Source organism: Camelus bactrianus, chromosome 21 (assembly GCF_048773025.1).
Source record: "Camelus bactrianus isolate YW-2024 breed Bactrian camel chromosome 21, ASM4877302v1, whole genome shotgun sequence".
NCBI classification, from domain to species: Eukaryota; Metazoa; Chordata; class Mammalia; order Artiodactyla; family Camelidae; genus Camelus; species Camelus bactrianus.
This window is the reverse complement of record NC_133559.1, coordinates 10,403,655-10,421,994: the sequence shown is the minus strand read 5'-3', so window position 1 is coordinate 10,421,994 and position 18,340 is coordinate 10,403,655.

The window sequence follows — 18,340 nt, the reverse complement described above, 5'->3', positions numbered from 1 at the left end:
TAGTTAAAATTTTTTTCCAGTAAATAGTGGTACAAAATAGAAACCAAACAAATCTACAACAACAACAACAACAAAAAGCTCCAATCTTCCTGCCCAGAAACCCCGTTTCCACTTTAAAACATTAAGGTAATGTATTTATAAGGTTAAAATAAACTAGGGGAAGAAACAAAGTGAGAGGAAAAGCTTCCTCCTCCTTCCCAGACGCGCCATATTGCACCACTCCTGGTGGCATCGCTCCCACCGGAGCTTTGCGACATGGTGGCCCTTCCTCCCACAGCGTATGTGTCAGGAAAGCAGCCAAAGTCAAAGTAAAACCAATGAAGTCACCCTGTGCACGTGTGTGACTTAGGCATGAAGATTGTTAGACCATTTGTATTTATGATTTAACCAGAATTGTTAAAGGCTAACAGGGTGCCAGGTTCTATGCTAAGCTCTTTGCATTTGTTGTCCCTTTTCCTGTCCACCAGCTCTTTGTGCAGGATGCATTGCCCCTATTTTACAGATGAGGACAGCGAGGCCTGCAGAAGCCAAAGGATGGCACAAAATCACCGAGATGATGAATGAGAGACACGGGTTTCAAAGACAGATTTGTCTTACTGCACAGCCTACATTTTTAACCGCTAGAGGATAAGCCGGGGAGGCTTGTTAGCGAAGAGGTCATTGGCGCTTTATTCTAGAGGAGAGAAGGGGAGTTGCTTGATATTAGAAAGGAGGATGACCTATGAGACGGTAGATGGACTCAGATCGATATGGGAGGAGACAATACAAGGGGAAAAGGAGCAAGATGACTAGCAGACAGAGGGAAATGAGTTAAAAAGAAAAAAAACATACAGTAAAAGTCCCCTCTTAGAGCATAAGAAAGGAATAGAACAAATACGAGCAGAGACCCGGGAAATTATTTTTGTGATAAGTTCAGGCAAAAATAAAATCATATAATAAACATGTGTGCCACTAATGCTTCAGCTACAGGCTGATTGAGATATTTTGGTCAGACAGTAGACACACAGCATCATCTGCAAATGGAAATACACATTTCACTTACCTGGGTATCTGTAGCCTCTCCAGTGAAGTATGCCTGCATCCCTCCCCTTGCATTCCGTGCTCCAGCGGTATCGAATGGCTTGTAATTTCCCAGACACACTATGCTGTTTCATGCCTCAGTGTCTTTGCACATACTATTTTCTGTACCTGGATTGCCCATCTTATTAAGCCTGATGAAACTTGTGCTTGTGTTTATTCATCCAAACTTTGATTAGGTGTCCTTGCTGCTGGGAAGCCTTCTACACAGAGATGATCACTCCTTGTTAGGTGCTACCACTGAATTGAACATATACCTCCACTCTTGTGCTCCTTTCACTGTGTTGCAATGGTTTGTCTATGTGTTTTTCTTTTTTTTCTTTTTTTTTTAAGTATGTTTTTTTTTCTTTTCTGAGAGCCCTTTGAGGGCAGAAATGATAATTGTGAATTTTGTTATTCCCAGTATTTAACATAGAAACAGAAAAATAGTAGATACTCAGTTAATTCTGCTGAATTAGGCTGAGATGATATGTTTATAAACACATAGACTTGATGAACCATTTTTTTCTTAAGCGCGTCCATGTACATAACCTCAGTTCATTGGTACACTCCTGGTAGGAATATATGTTCATGTAGATACAGTGTGCCCCAAATAAGGTGAATGAGTCTAATGCACACGTACATATTTTCATCCACTTATTCAAGATACATTTTGTAATTCTTGGAATTGACTTTAGAGCCTGCCACATCCATTTGCGTATCTTCAATTGTGGAAAATTTTCATCCTTTGAGGTTGGTTTTTAATTTTGAAAATAGCCAAAGGTCTTTGAGATCCAAGCCTTACAGACAAGTGGCAGTTCATGTCAGGTAACACAAAAACAAGATTTGGCTGGAGAGTAATAGTAATGGAAAATAATGGCTTATAGGTTGACTAATACATTGGTTCTTAAGGCAGTTCCTGAAAAGGAGTTGTAGAAAATTTTTTGAGCTGTGGCATTCTGATCTATTTGTTAGTACAAACAAAATCAAACAAGTGATGTCATTTTACAGTCACACTTGGTGAACATACATGCTTGAGCATAAGTACACAAAAAAATCGTATGTCCAGAGTACAACTCCCTGATCATTCTTTCATTCATTCATTTATAGTGTATTGGGTTTTTATGTGCAGTGCGCAATGCCAGTTGAAACTGGATATTTTGACCCGGCTGTTTCATTGCAGTCTATAAAAAAATCTATAAACCCAGGTTTTATTTTTATAATTACAGAGCAAAATGGTCAGTGGATGCTCTTACCCCATCCCCAATTCCTGCCCCATTTTCGAGCCTCATTTTATCTGCAAGGAATAGTACAAGGGTCAGGGATAGAGTAATATTCAGGGATGCAAAGTTCTTGATGATGAAGACGAAGCTGACACTAATGGCTTAATTCTTAGAACCATAAAATAGGAGTGAATGTTAAAAAATACTGTAACAGAACGTCAGTGTTTAGTGCTGGGCTCTGGAGAATACAAAGTTGAGTAAGTCATGAAACTTACCTTCAAGGAACTCATAGTCCAGTAGGGAAGACAGGTGGACACATAGTTACTACACCATAGTTCACACCATGGAAATGCTACAGTACAATTCTATATAATGCACCACAGAATCAGAGAAGAGGCAGGGATTAAATTTATGGAAAACCTAAAGAAATGACCAGGAGTTGGCCAGGTGTCAAAAAGATGAAAGGCATTCCAGAAAGGAACGGCGTATGCAAAAGCAGGAAAGGAGGAAACAGTATAGTCAGTTGTGGCTGGCCTGGGAAGGGAATCAGTGCTTGAGATTGCTCTTCATTCTGCAGACGAGGAGTCATTGAAGGATTGAAGGGTTTTAAGCAGGGAAATGTCAGTGTCAGATTTGCATTTTAGAGCGATAACTCTGGCAGTGGTGGATGGATGGACTGGAGGATACACATCATTTGATTCAGAATCCTGACCCTTCTGGGGACCACAAATCCAGTACCACGACATTGAATAGAACCCATCGAGTGTGGTCTTGTCCGATCCTATGAGTAGGTTGCAGATGAGCCCCAGGATACATCAATACCTAGTGTGGACAGTTCTGTGGAGCGCGCAGACCCAAGCAGTGGTGCCCAGCAACGCAACGTTGTGTAGAGTAAGGAATTAGGTACCATGACCAACTGTGCAGCTTGCCAGGGACTGGGGCACTTTCCAGGACTTTCAGTGCTGAAATTGGAAAAGCCCCAGACAAGCAGGGATGGTTGCTCTCCTTAGGCAGTTCCTGGCAGGAACAGCCTGCCTTTGGTAGCACTTGTTACTCAGACCATCTCCCTGGCTAGCCGCTGGGGGTCATCTCCAGGGCAGAGTGGAGGGTGAGGAGAGCTGAGCGTGGTCTTTTCTGTTTGGGGGAGGGTCGAGATGGGAAGGATAGGGATGGCAATGAGTCAGAATAGCTGGGAGGAGGAACAGGGGGAAAGGAGCAAGGCTAAGTAAGAGGCAGAGGGTGGAGGCTGGTTTTTGGTCCAGGATCTCACCCCCATTCTCTGAGCTCTAGGGCTCTCTGCTGGTGGTAAGGAACACTGCAGACTCAAAACAAAGAAAGCATTGCAAAGAGTGAATTGAATGTATATATTTAGCTTTCCATTCATGCAAGGGGTTCATACACAGTTGACCCTTGAACAACACGGGTTTGAACTGCACAGGTCTACGTATATGTGGATTTTTTTCAATAAATGTGTGGTCATCTTCTCTGTGTTTGAGGAGGTAGAACCCTCTGATATGGAGGGCCAACTGTAAGGGACTTGAGCATCTGCGGATTTTGGTTTCCTGGGGGTGGAGGCCTGGAACCGATCCCCCATGGATACTGAGGGACAGTTATGTATATTTGTTCCTCCCTCATTTGCGGAGGGCCTGCTGTGTTCCTGGCACTTTGCATATGCTGTTATCGTTCACTCCTCACCCATGGCCCTGTGTCTTGTAGGTATTATTATTCCCATTTTACAGATGAGCTAAATGAGGCTCAGGAAATGTGGTCATTTCCTACAAGTCACACATGAACTGGTGGACCTGAATGTTAATTTAGGTGTGTCTCCAAAGTCCCTGCTCTTCCAGAAAACCAGTATATCTGTCTGTGCCCATCGGGGTTACTTGGGGGCACTGGTTACATATAATTCAGATACCCAGGAGATTCTGGTTCTGTAGGGTAGCAGGTGCTCCCAGGTGATGCCTAGGTCCTGACAGTCCTGAGAAACAACACACCTCACCTTGTGTCTCCTCACAAAGAACTCACTGACTCCTGAGAGAACCATGTGTGTAAACAGTCTATTAGAACACAGTTATGTTAGGTTTTAAAACAAAAACCAAAAAAATCACTGAGTCTTTCTGCAAATAATATCCTTGGCTCTCCCTCTCTGGTGATTGTTAGCCTTGTTTATAAAACCCTATGCAGCGTGGCCCTTGCGTATCTCTCCGACCTCATGTTACCTCTTGGCCACACCGCCCCTCCTTTTGTATCTCGGACACACCAAGCTCAGGCCCACCCGAATCCTTTGCACTGGCTGGTCCTCCTGATCCGGAACCTTCCCTCTATTCTGTGTGAAGCTGCTCTTGCCAGCACTTCCCAGCTTAAATGCTGCCTCCTTAGAGAGGCCTTCCCATTCCGTGTAATCACTTAGCACTTTCTGCTCTTTTCTCAATAATTTCTCTTTTTCTTTCTTTTTTTTTAAATTGACGTATAGTCAGTTTACAATGTTGTGTCAGTTTCTGGTGTACAGCACAATAGTTCAGTCATACGTACACATACATATGTTCGTTTTCATTTTCTTTTTCATTATAGGTTACTAGTTTCTCTTTTATTTACCTGTTGTCTGTATGCCTTCTCACAGTAGACGTAGGCATCACGAGAGAAGAAACCTCGTCAATGTTTCTGTCAAATTGTGGCCGGAAACCGAAATGCTATTGCCCACAACAATGCTTGGCACATAATAGGTGCTTATTAAGTGCTGTTTGAATAGATGCATGAAAGAACTCTCTCAGAACTCACGTTTAAAGAAGAGTGTCCACAGTCTTTGATTTCACACATTGATTTCACAATCAGGAACCTCCCACCACCATTTAAGATTTTCCCTCTGGTTCATGAATGAAGACATGTCTTTCTCGCTTCTGTAGAATGTCCCTCTAGAGGCTTTAACACTGCTATTAAATTGCCCCTCAGCCTCCTGTGTACCAGGTGAAGTGTCCTAATGCTTAACCTTCTGCCAATTCTTTTATTATTTCAGAACCTCTTCTCCCTCTTAGGTAGTTGGATTCAGAACAGGCCCTGGTAGGTGAGTAAGGCCACAGCTAATGGTTATTAGTTGAACATGAGCTACATTACTCCCTTGTATATTTTTCTGCTATCCTTGAGTTTTAAGCTCATCTGTCACTAACTCATGATCACGTGTGGCCCATTTTGGTCCTAAGACCTTTTTAAGCCCCCAAATTCCAGAACTTGCAGCCACTCAAGAAATATGCCCTTGCCAGGCGCCACCTGATGAGATTTGCCCCGAGAGATTCCAATCCCAGGGCTTCCTTGTGGGCGATTGTCCCCACTACCTCCCGCATACCTGTCGATCCTGTGGCTAAGCCAGACACGGAGGCAGATACGTGTAGGTTATCCTCACTACGTTCCCGTGAAGCCCTGGCTTATGAATGAAGGATGAGGCAGGGAAGGGCTGTGCGTCCTTCTCTAATAAAGTTAAGCAGGCTCTGGGTCCAGCTGCAAGGAGCCCTTCCTGATTCCTGGTAGAGGCTGTGCAGGACAGCGAGAGAGCACGGCTTCTGAGGTTGGACTTTCCTGGGCTTGAACACCAGCTGTGCCACCTCCTTTGTCTGAGATCAGTCTTTTCACCTGTTTCACATTACACATGGTTATTGTCTCTCTTGTAGGCTTGCTGTGAAGACTAAATGAGGACATTTATGTAAAACTCCTAGCTAAGAACTCAGTACACGTTAGTGACCCCTCTCTGTGCTCTCTTCACTTTAGAGCAGATGTGTCAGAGGCGTTTCTCTCTTCTACCTGGGTGTACGTAGAAGCTTGCTCTGTGCCCAAGTGCTGCTTGGATCTAGATTTTCCGTTGCAGCAGCTCATTCACGGTACCCAGAGCACTTCTGTTTCGCCTGCTCTCTGCTGCCCTCGTGTGGCCACCCTGACCCCTCGCCATTCCTGATCCTCTGCTCCCTCGCCGTGGTCGCTTTGCTGTAATGCAGCTTCTTCCCAGCGTCTTAGCTGAATCAGCCCAACTGCTCTGACTTTCGATCGTGTGCATAAAGCACTTTTCAGTTTAACTCGTCTTTTCTTCTCAGGTAGTATTATCTCGGTTCTTCTAACCTTTCCTCAATTCCATTTTAAATATTCAACTCATCTGTCGGAGATTCTGTAAGAAATGGATCCTGCATGTTGAGAGTTTGGTTGCCAGTAAGACCTCTTCAGGCTTCAAATCCTGTTATCCGTTGCCCTGTTCAACACCAGGTTCTCTGGCCTATGAATGCTGAAAGAGTGGTAAGTTGTCACAGGTTATTTAATTATAGAGGCCCCCTCTCTTTGCCCCCAGTGTCAGAGCTCTTTAAGTTAATAAGTGGAAATATACCTATTCTTGCCTTGCCAAAGGGTCATGGTGGACCTTGGATGGAGCCAGAATGCTAGTGCTTCACAGTGAAGCTGTGTGGACAAAGGATGTACCTGCTTTCTCCCTCTCCTAATTGCAAAGCATGTCTAGCAAAGCTTATGAAGGATGGTTAAGGATATAGTAAGTACACCAGTTTGAAAAACTTTGTGGATGAGAATAAAAGGAAATAAAAACCAAGTTTGAGAGGCTAGGATGTGAAAACCAGCCACTGAAGAGTTTTATCTTTATCCCAACGTCAGTGGGAAAATTTTTTCCAGGATGTTCTGTGACTGGATGGGCAGTCAGAGATTAATCCTCAGATTCAGATGGTAAAGATGTTAACTCTTTCTCCCTCTTAATCTGTAAATTCAGTGCAATCCCATGATAAACCCCAATATTTTATTTCATGGAACTTGATCCGTCAATTCAAACTATCCCTTGGAAAATAAAGTCAAGAATAGCCATGATTTGTTAAAAACCTATGGAGTTGGTTGGGGGGAGGTTGATGTTCCAGCTATCCTAAGTTACTTTAAAATTGTAGCAGTGAAAACACTGAAGTATTGACATGGGAATATGCAGTAGTTCCATGGAATTAAAGTATGTGTAGTCGTCACAAACCAATGTGGGTTTAGTGTATGAAGACATACACCATATCATACACTATACTTCTCACTGGAACCCAAGGGCAGGACTACTTAGTGAGTGGTATTAGAATGATTGATATGTATCTATGTGCCAGTTGAGGTGGGGTAGGTTGAGCCCTCCTCATATCATACAAAAATCAATTTCAGATGCACAGAAGTGCTAAGTTTTATAAACAAAACCAAACTGAAAGAAAATTGTTAAAAACTATAGAAGATATGTTTAATCTCAGAGTGGGAAACAGCTTCTTTGACAAGACACAAAACCCAGAATCCATAAAAGAAAGATAAGTTTTACTGCATGATTTTTTTTTGTTACTGCATGGATTTTTAAACATTGATATCATTGTAGACACCAGAGATAAAATTTAAAAGTAAGTTACAGATGGGGATAATTTTATTTACAACATAGGTAACAAAATATTAAATTGATAACATCTGGAATATCCAATAAATACACATAAAAAGACAAAACAATTCAGTAGAAAACTGGACAAAGGGTATGAGTAGGAAGTTTTAGAAAAAGTACAGTTGTTCAGTAAACATCTAAAAGACCATCTACTGCATTTGAATTTTGAGAAATACAAGTTAAAGCAACAAGGAGATCCTCATTTGTTAAAAATTAAAATGATAGATAATATCCAGTGTTGGCAAGCGTTTGGGGAAACAGGTACCTTCATTCATTGTTAGTGAGATTGTAAATTGGTGTAGCATTTTTGGAGATGCTCTGGCAGAATGTATCAGAATTAAAAATGAAAATACCAACAGTGCTGTTTCCACCAGTCTGCTACAGATCATTCACATGTGTGCCGTGATTTATGCACGTAGATGTGAATCATTTTTCACAGCAGTGAAAAATGGAAAGCAACCTGAACATCCATCAACAGTGAATCGGTCAAAGAAATTACGCTATATTTATGCTTCAGAATAACATATAACAGTTGAAAAGAATGAGGTAAAGTTATAAGTACCAATTTTTTTTATATGTATGTATATGTATTGTTAAGAGCAAATACATGGACCTAGAGATCGTCATTCGAAGTGAAGCAAGCCAGAAAGAGAAAGAAAAATACCATATGATATCACTTGTATGTGGAATCTAAAAAAAAAGAATAAAAGGACACTATGAACTCATCTACAAAACAGAAACAGACTCCCAGACTTAGTAAACAATATTATGGTTACTGGGGAAAAGGGGTGGGAAGGGATAAATTTGGGAGTCTGAGATTTACACAGGTTAGCCACTATATAGAAAAATAGATTTTAGAAAAGTTTTTTCTGTATAGCACAGGGAACTATGTTCAATATCTTGAAATAACCTTTAATGAAAAAGAATATGAAAACGACTATATGTATGTATACGCGTGACTGGGACATTGTGCTGTCCGCCAGAAATTGACACATCGTGACTGACTGTACTTCATTTAAAAAAATGAAAAAAAAGAAGCAAATACAAAGATAATACACATACTCTTATCCCTTTTGTGTAGAATAAGAAAAAAAAGCCTAAAACAATATATTTACATATGTGACATTTCACATAGGTGAAAATGGGTGTTTAAGTAAACGAGTAGCTACGTACTGGCCGTGCGACTTCGGGCAGGATGCTTCACCTCCCTATACTGTATGCTCCTTGAATGGAAAAGAGGGGTAATAATAGTACATACGCTTTAGGGCTGTATGATATGAGCTAAATAAATGGATCTATTTCAAGAGCTTTGGATGGTGCCTGGCACAGAGTAGGCACTGGATGCATGCTTCTCTTATTCAGACTGTGTTGGGGGAGGGTATAGCTCAGTGGTGGATCGTGTGCCTAGCATGCACGAGGTCCTGGGTTCAATCCCGGTGCCTCCATTAAATAAATAAACCTAATTACCTACCCCCCTCAAAAAAAAAAAAACAACAAACAGAAACATGTAAAACTTGGAAAATTGTTATTTGAGGAGTGGGCGTGAGATTTAAGATTTAAGATAATTTCAAAAGCTTATTCTAAGGAGGTTTGTTGAAAGGGGATTGTAGACATTCAGGAAGAAAGTCACACAGTCCTGCACTAGGGTGGTGGCACTGGGGGCTGGGGACAGAAGGGAGGCTCTGTGTTTGGTGTAGGTCCTGGGAAGCCTGAGACAGGGGAAAAGGCGGAGGGCCCCCTCCGTTCTGCGATTGCAGTGATCGATCGGCTTGGAAAAGGCTGACCCATGGAAAGAAATAGTGGAGTCAGGAGAATCTGTCAGTGGGGTGTTGTATTAGGGGATGGACGAAGATTAATTCTGTTTAAACTCTGTTGAGTTTAAGCTTATGGGAACCCATCTGATAGGAAACACTCAGTAAACTAGGTGTCAACACTGGAGCTCTGGAGAAAGTTGACTGTTTCAACTACCACTTTGCGGTAGAAGAGCAGAAAAAGGCTCCAGTTCTTAGGTCCCACTTCAAGGATTTCCACCTAATATTTCCATTATAAAAATAAATGATTGTGGTATAATGGAACAGTCTCTGGGGAACAGAGACTTGTTTAAGTCAGTTTGTTTGTCTCTTCATTATTTTTTTTTTCTCCCCAGCAAACATATATTGAGCAATGCCATGTGCCAGACACTGCTCAGACCGACAAGGGTAGGAGGAACTCAGTGGCTCGCCGTCTGGTAGGAGACAGACATGCACGGCACTGACTGCAGTACAGTGTGCTCAGTGCTCCATCCGCCATCTGCATGGGGTACAGTGATGCTCTGAGCAGGGGCTGAGCCAATCTGCTGAGGGTGGTGTTGGGGGATGTCACGGAAGATGATTATAGAAAATGAGGTGACCCAGCTGAATCTTCAAGGAGGAAGAGCAGTTCTCCAGGCAGGTTTGAGGGTGAGGGGAAGGGAAGGGCATTCCAGGAAGAGGAGATATTGCGTGGAACTGGGGCAGCCCCACCCCGTATTTTAGGGAACTCTAAGTACTTTGGCATTGTATAATATGGGGGTAGGCATAGAGAATAATAGTTAATGAACTGAAAAGAAGGACAGGAATCCAATCATAGATGGCCTTTGGGCTCTTCTCTGGGCCTTGGAGAAACATTGAGGGGTTTTGCCTTCTAGAAAAATCACAGTTGCTCTTGGTGGTGGCCTGGTAGCCTGGTGGACAGGCGGGAGGGGAACAGGGATGGTTGCAGGTGGACAAGTGAGGGGTGAGTGAAATGTTCACATTGCCCTGGTTACAAAGGATGAACTAAAAGCAATGGGAATGGAAAGTGAGGGGTAGATTTGAGAGCCAGTGAAGAGGCAGAGCTGAAAGGACTCAGTAGCTGATTAAATTTGGAAGATAAAGGTGAGGGAGAAAGCCTTGACAGGCTCTGTGTTTCCAGCTTAAGTGACTGAATGACCAGTTCATTCTCCCCAGTACTGCCTTTTCAAAAAAATCAAATCTGTCTTCTCCTTTCAATTTCCTGTTGTGTGTAATCTGTTCTGTTACTGGGGTCCAGATCTCCATCATAACTTACCTTGACGACTGCAGAAGCCTCCTCACTGTGACCTCTTGAAATTATCTACCAGACACGACCAGAGTCATCTGTCTAAAATGCAAATCAAATCATGGTTCCCCCTTACTTAAAACCCTTCACTGCATCTGCGGCGGGATTAAAATCGAAGGCCTTTAACATGACTTATGGCCGTCTCCGTGATGCGGTCTTTCCAGCCACATCCCTTGTCACTCCCTGCCTGGGACTTTGGACTTCAGCAACCCCCCATTTCTGTAATATCCTACCCAGACAGGGTGGGTTTGACTGTATCTTTGCTTGTGTTGTCCCCTCTTCTTACAGTGTCTTTCTTTCTCTGTTTCTCCCACACACACACACACTCCCCGCCCCAACCTCTTCTTTCCTCAGATTAACAACTTGATACAGGGAAATGAATGTGGGGCGAAAGGAGGGCCGTGTCCCAGGTCTCGACTGAGTCCCTGGGACATGTCCCGCCAAGTGTGGGTCCTTGGCTTCGAGCAGGAAGAAATTCAAGAGTGAGCCACAGTTGAGTAAAGGTAGATTTATTCAGAGAGATACAAAATCCACAGACAGAGTGCAGGCTCTCAGGAGGCAAGAGGAAGGCCATGAGGTGAGGGGCTGTTAGTTTTTATGGGCTCGGCAACTTCATATTGCTAACAAGTGGGAGGATTTTTTCCAACTACTTTGGGGAAGGGGTGGGGATTCCCAGGAAATGGGCCACTACCCTCTTTTTGACCTTTTATGGTCAGCCTCTGGAGCTGTCACTGCACCTGTGGGAGTGCCATTTACCGTGCTATTATGTTACAATGAGCATGTAATGAGGCTCAAGGCCTACTGGGGGTTGAATCTTCCGCCATCTTGGTGTTAATTGCCGTGTGGTTCCTTGACTGGCGGTGCCCTGCCCCCTTCCTGCCTCACTCTTACTTTAAACCTCAGGTTAGGTCTGCAGCTCTAGAAAACTTTGTCAGGCCCCTCAGCCTGGCTCAGTTTGTCCGTATCCTCTGTTGTTGTGGTCATTGTTGTTTTGGGGTTTTGTTTGTTTTATTTTACACAAGAGGAGACAAGGTTCAGCAGGGTTAAGTGACTTGCCTGAGGATGCCCCACAAGTAGTGCTGGAGTTGTAACTCAAACCCTGTACAGTGCCCGTATCCTTTGATACTGTGTGACACACGGGACCTACCTGTACGTTTGGGCAGCTTTGTTTCATGATTCTGTGGCTTTACGGTTTCTGACTGTGGCTTTATCCAGAGGAGATACGGTATCTTCGTTATCTTGGTGTCCCAAATGCCTTCCACATTTCTGGGTATATAGCACATGTTTATGGGTTTGCAGAATCAATACATTTATCAATGAGTAGGTGGTTGGTGCTACCATTAACTCGATGAGTGGATTACAAGAGCAGAGGATTTATGGGGAAATGTAAGTTCAGATTTGTACATTTTACAGTTAAGATGCCTGTGAGTCACATAGGGACAGTTATTTCAAGGCAGCCAAATATACCAATCTGGCTTTCAGGTTGAGTTGTCTGGCTTTAAGACATAGATGTAGGAATTTTCAGCTGGTATTTGGTAGTCTATGGTATGATGAGATTTAAGATCATCGAGGGAGAAAACAGGAGGCGAGAACAAGGCAACGTTTAACTTCAGGGCAATGTTTTTGACCACAACGCACAGAAAAAATTAATTTTTTATCATGACCACACATGCCCGCGCAAATCCATGTACATGTAACTGAAACAAACATTTCATGAAAAAATATGTGGTCCTATTAGACGGTGATGCCTTCTGCTGTTTTCTTTTTTATTTTGTCCTATCCTGTCCCATCATTTCTTTTCTCTTCTATTTAATAATATAAAAACGCTGCTGACATTCTGATTGGCCGTCTGATAAACGCTGGTCTTTGAGATGCTACTGTTTAAGAGGGAAGAGGAGGAGCTGGTGAAGGAGACGGAAATGGAGGGACCAAGAAGTAGGAGGCATATTAGAGGAGAGTAGTGTGTGTCACGGAAACCGGAGGAGTGAATGGTTTCGAGAACAGAGGTGTGGTCACTAGTGTGAAATGCTGCTGAAAGGTGAAGTGAAGCTATTGCCTTTGGCAGTAGGGACGTCATTAGTGACTGTCACGTTATCCAGGTGGAAGGCAGTCGAGGAAGAGCAGGGGGCAGGGGAAAAAAGCCGGGGCTTAAACTACCACTTCCCCATGAAAATGCAGACTGCCTGGAACTAGTCTATGAGGGATTTTCTCATCCTTTGTCTCTGTATTCCTTCTAATGATCTTACAAACTAGGCATTATTACTTGTGTGAATTTTAAAAATCAAATGAGTACTTGGAATTTCAGAGAGGTTCATTGAGGTGCCCTCCAGTGCCCAGCATGACATCATAAGTTGCAGAGCTGGGATTCAAACCTTGGTCAGTCCTGATGTTAAAGTCTGCAGTTTTCCAATCGGACCATAACGGTTAGTCTATTTTTGTAATTTTGGATAAGTAATTTAATTTCTCTGGTCATGAGTTTACTAGTCTATGTAATTACAGATGGAGAGAGTTGACAAAAATTATAGACTGTAGAAGTAGAGGAAATAAAAAGCAGGCACACACCCACTTAGCATTGTCAAGTTCATCTTCAAACTAGTTTTTTTAAAAATTTATTAATGTCATAAGAGCATGTGGTAAAAATCCAACTGATGCATAAGTTTAAAAATGAGATTTAATTATTTTAGACTTCCCATTTTGAGCCTTTTGTGATTCTGGGAAGAGTTTATTCAATCCTTTTGATTTTCAAATTTTTCAGTTAAGAGTGAATACAAAGCACTTTGGTTCCCCCCCTCCCCTGCCCCCTTCCCCACACTCATTGCGCAGAGACTGTATGGAAGATTCAAGAGAGATTTGGTGACACTCTAGTGGAATAAAAGGGGCACTGACATTTAACAGGGCTGCATGTTACATATGAAAGTCATTGAGAAGGTAAATCCTAAGAGTTCTCATTACAGGGAAATTTTTTTCCGTTTTAAAAATTTTGTGTCTATGTGAGATGAATGAGTGCTGTATTTGATCAAAGGATTGAATCTGTTAAAATGATCTTTTTATCTACCTGTTATTCAATGTATTTCATTAAAAGATGTTTTGACGTTGATTTAAAAAAAAAAAAAGGCATTGAAGTAGGAGTCAGAAAACCTGGAATTGAGTGCCAGCTTGGTGAATGATGAGCTGACTAATCTTGAGCAAGTCTGGACATCAGACAAAAGTTTCCTGGTTTTGACTTAAGGGAACTGAAAGAGGAATGAACCACTAATATGAAGCCCAGAGAGAGTTGCTCTTCTGTCTTGTAAACACCTGTTACCTCTTACTGCACCCTGTGATGTTCCCCAGATGTGCCTGGCCCTCCTGTCCTTCCCTGGGGCACCACCCTATGTCTGCAAAGGTGGGGAAAGTTCTCAGAATCTCACTTACTGGGGCAGATCCCAGTGGGACAATCTGTGCCTCTCAGCGGATGCCTTCTGGGGGCAGCTGCCCAGGGTGGTGACAGAGGTCAGAACATGGCATCGTTGGCTCTTTTCAGCCCCACCAACTCTGAGCCGAGTGACTCTGGGCAAGCCACTCCACGTCTTTGGTCAAAGTTTTTCTTTTGTAAAAGGAAGATAATGATAATCACGTTTTCCACAATCCAGGGTAGTTCCGATGAGAAAATGAGATAAAGAATTCGAAATACTTTTATCATCACTATGACTACTGTTCATACTGTTTCTTAGAATTGTAGACAGGGAGCCTGAGGAAGGACCTTGGAAATTCAGCTACACCTTTAAAAGGACGAGAGTCCGAGGCTGAAGGAGATTAACTGGCTTGCTCCTGTTTGCATGTGGGCACTGAATACTTTTTAGGGCAGACTTGAGAAGGGCCAGTCCTCTGTAGGCAAGGGCCCACTGCTGTGTAAGGATAAACTGCATGTGGTCCTTGCTATGTCTTGTCAGATGGAAGGCCCTTACGTAAGGGCAAGTTTAGTTCCTGGGATTGAAGCTTTCAAGGTCATACTTTTTTGTTTCATTAAACCGATACGTTGTAATAGATGAACACCTTTCTTCCCCGGCCATGTGAAGTCAGCCTTGCTACCTCAAGGTTTCTTCAGGGTTGAATGGGACATGGAGCTGAGGTAGACACAAGAGAAAGAAAGCCCCGTTTACTCCTGATAGTTGTCAAAACCAACGTTCTTGACTCCCTTGGCCAGTGAACACAGAACAACTGACCTTTTAAGGACCCATCTTCTAATTCTTTGGCCTCTGGGCTAAAGGGTCTGCCCCTTTAAGAACCGAAGACCCCATGGTCACTGTGAAGACTAAGGAGCCTGGCTGCCAGCCCATCCCCATGGTAACTCGATGCCGTGGGGATTAGCAGGGCCCCATTCGGGGCCTCCCAGGTTTAGAGCCACTGGTGCCTAGAGTCCCAGACAAAGAAGTAAAAGAGACACAGGTGTGTCATAGACACAGAAAGACCCCAGGATGTCTGGAGGTGAACATGGAGAGGAAGGGAAGGACCATCAAGTCATTTTGGACAACCCTCAGGAATCTGGCGCCTTGTGGACTGCGTAGGAGGAGATTCAGAACAGATACTGTAGACTGAAGAGTTAAGGAGGAGGAGAGATCCAGACTAGAAGGATGGGGGGAAAATAAAGAGATCTAGGGAATGGAATATGGAGGAAGGAAGAAAAGGGCCTGAGGATGAAGGAAAGACAATACCAAGAACTTGGAGCCAAGTGACAGAATATTGAGTATTGAGTATGACTGAGGGTGAGGGAGGGCAGTGTAGGGGCCTGGGATCCTCAGAAAGCCTTCAGGATGATGGCTAAGGCGGGCAGAGGCAGAGAGCAGTAGGCTGAATCTGGGAGACGCCAGGAACAGTGAGTTTGGGCAGAGCAGATGGATCCCAGGGCAGATGAGAACAGACAGGGGTATTGCCAAGAAATGGAGCCTTACAGGGGAGAGAGCCTGGATGGGACAGGATTAGGGAAAGAAGTAAAATAAGCATGAATGGGGGAGCCGTGCAGACAGAGCGGGAAGGGGCATTTTAAATCAGGAAATGACTAAGGTTGATGTGCCCTGAGGAAGAAGGAGAAATTGATGGAGGTGGCAAGAAGAAACAGTAAGAAGACAGGCTGGGGAGTTAGTACTGAACACAGAAGAAAGTGATGGCTTAGGGTTAGCAATCGAGGCATAGAGAGCCTAGATTTTCAAGAGAAGGAAGGACATTGAACTAGAGAGGAAACGCCAGACATTAATTCATTTTGAGGGGAACCGGGTGAAGCAAAGAGAACGTTTCCCAGCAAATTCCCGGAAAGATCTGGTGGGACGTGATGGCCCACGTCCTCTTCTTTCGTTGGACACTGCTAGCTTCCTCATCCTTTTTGACCAAACAGAGGATTCATATTCTTGGAGACATACTCTCTAGAACGTCCTAGACAGTTTCCTAGAGAAACCTGAGAGAGATGGGAAGAGAGGCACCTAGGAAAGGAAGAGTCCGTCTCCATATTCTTCCGCATTCCTCAGACTCCTTCAGGAGGTGACCTCTGTGTGGACTCCCCCTGTGACCCTGACTAAGTCCCTGGAGGTCCAGCCCATTGTTGAGGTAGATTGGTTTTGGTTCTAGGTTCTACTTTGGGGGAGACTTGAGAGGTTTGGGTAACCCAGTCAGACTGGGCTAGAGCTGGAACGGTTTCTGAAAATTGGATGCGATGATCAAAGCAAAATGTGCTCTGAATTTGCCCTCCTTTGGCTTGATCCCAGGCTCAGCTATTATCTCGATGATCTCACTTCTTTCTGCTTAGAGGAAAAAATGAGGTGGGAACAAACAATCTTTGGTCAAGCTCATGGGCTGAAGAAGGAGGAAGACAGAAGTCTTAAAAAACATAAATACTCTACTATGATGGGTTAGAAAATTACATGAGAGGAACAGACACAGGGGCACAGGGCAAGACCCAGCGAGGCTGAGACGTCTAGAAAAGAGCTCAAGGCCCTTTGCTTTCTAGGTGTGTCCCTGTTGCCCGTCCTTAAGGGGCAGGGACCTCAGAGCTGAACGCCTGTTACTTCTGCAAAGTGGGCCTAGCCCCACAGGCCTGACCTTGCAAAACACCTCTGTCATCCTCTCCAGGTGGTGCTGATGGGAGGAACAAGGTGGGCTGACTCATAGCAGGGGAACAGGAAGAGGTGGCTGATCCAAGGTAGGGACACTAGAAAATGGTGTATGGAAAGCCCTTCTAGAGGAGATGCCCATTGTGGGGACTGGAAGATGGAAGTATAGTGTGTAAGGCTGTGCTGTCCAAGTGGCCGTTGCCCTGTCTTACTCCGTCTAATTTCCCTCAGCGTTTACAGCGTGGACCAGGGACGCGTGGTTAGGGAAGCTGTCAGCAGGACCGCAGTAGGATGTGGGGTTTAACTGTATTTGTTTCTGGGCGAACGGGAGAATTTTTTTTTTTTTTTTTAGCATTTATTACATGTATCCCAGCAACACTTTATGAATGAAACAATGTATGAACATCACCAATTTGTCTGTGGGGTCAAAGAGTGGTATTCAATTAGAGGCGTGAGTAATGCTTGAGTCACAGATATGTGGAGAATTAAATCAATACAAAAATTATCTTGGAAGGAGGATGTTCTCATCTTCTTAAGGGTTTACGTAAGCACAAATGACGTACCTAGTTTAAAAGAAGGAAAAGATGTATTGTCTTTAATGACTCTGAGTGGCTTAACCTTATCTTTCCTGCCCCTTTAAGATGATCACTTTCTTCGATTGTTTCCCTCCTTAATTTTAAATTAAAAACCTGGTTGAGAGACATTATTCACACTTACCAAGAAGCTTGATCTGATTTATGGATGTAAAAGGAAGTAAGAGATGTAAGAGAGACAGCTCTTATTTGAAAAAACAAACAAACAAACAAACAAACAACCCTTGGACAAAGTCCAGAGTATTTTTGTTGGTGCAGATTATAACTATAAGGGGTCCTGGAAAGACTCTTGTGGAGGAGGGGTGTTTTTTGCCAGAGTGGAGAGATTGCTGGGGGTGAAGGAAAGATAAAGGAAGGGTATTCAAGAGGAAGGAGGCAATGCAGGCATGACAGCCAAGAATTACAACTCGCAGGACAGAGGAAGGAAGGGGGCAACGCCTTGTACCATGAAGTCTCAGCTTATCTTTCTCAATAGCATTTATTATTGCCCCCAGTTGGTAATGAGGAACTGGAGGGTTGAGAAGTTAAGTCATTTTTTCAGGGTTTTGAAGCAAGTAAGCTGCACAGCCAGCTGTCGAAGCTGGATCTTTCTGTTACCAGAGTTACGGTCTTGGCGTGAACTTGGAAAATCTACACCTTGTTTGGTGGGCAGTAAAGACTGATTCCTGCTTTTCCTGGATGTGTTTTGGAGTAAGTAGTTCCCTGGGTTAGAACTTGCCTACAGGATCCCCGAGGGACATGATTATCTCTCATCACTCTATCCCCAGCCCCAAGTGAGAAGAGAAGGAACAACGAACGAAGCTCCTGGAGGGATTGGAGAGCTGCAGGTTGTGGAGAAACACAATCTCTTAACAGGCA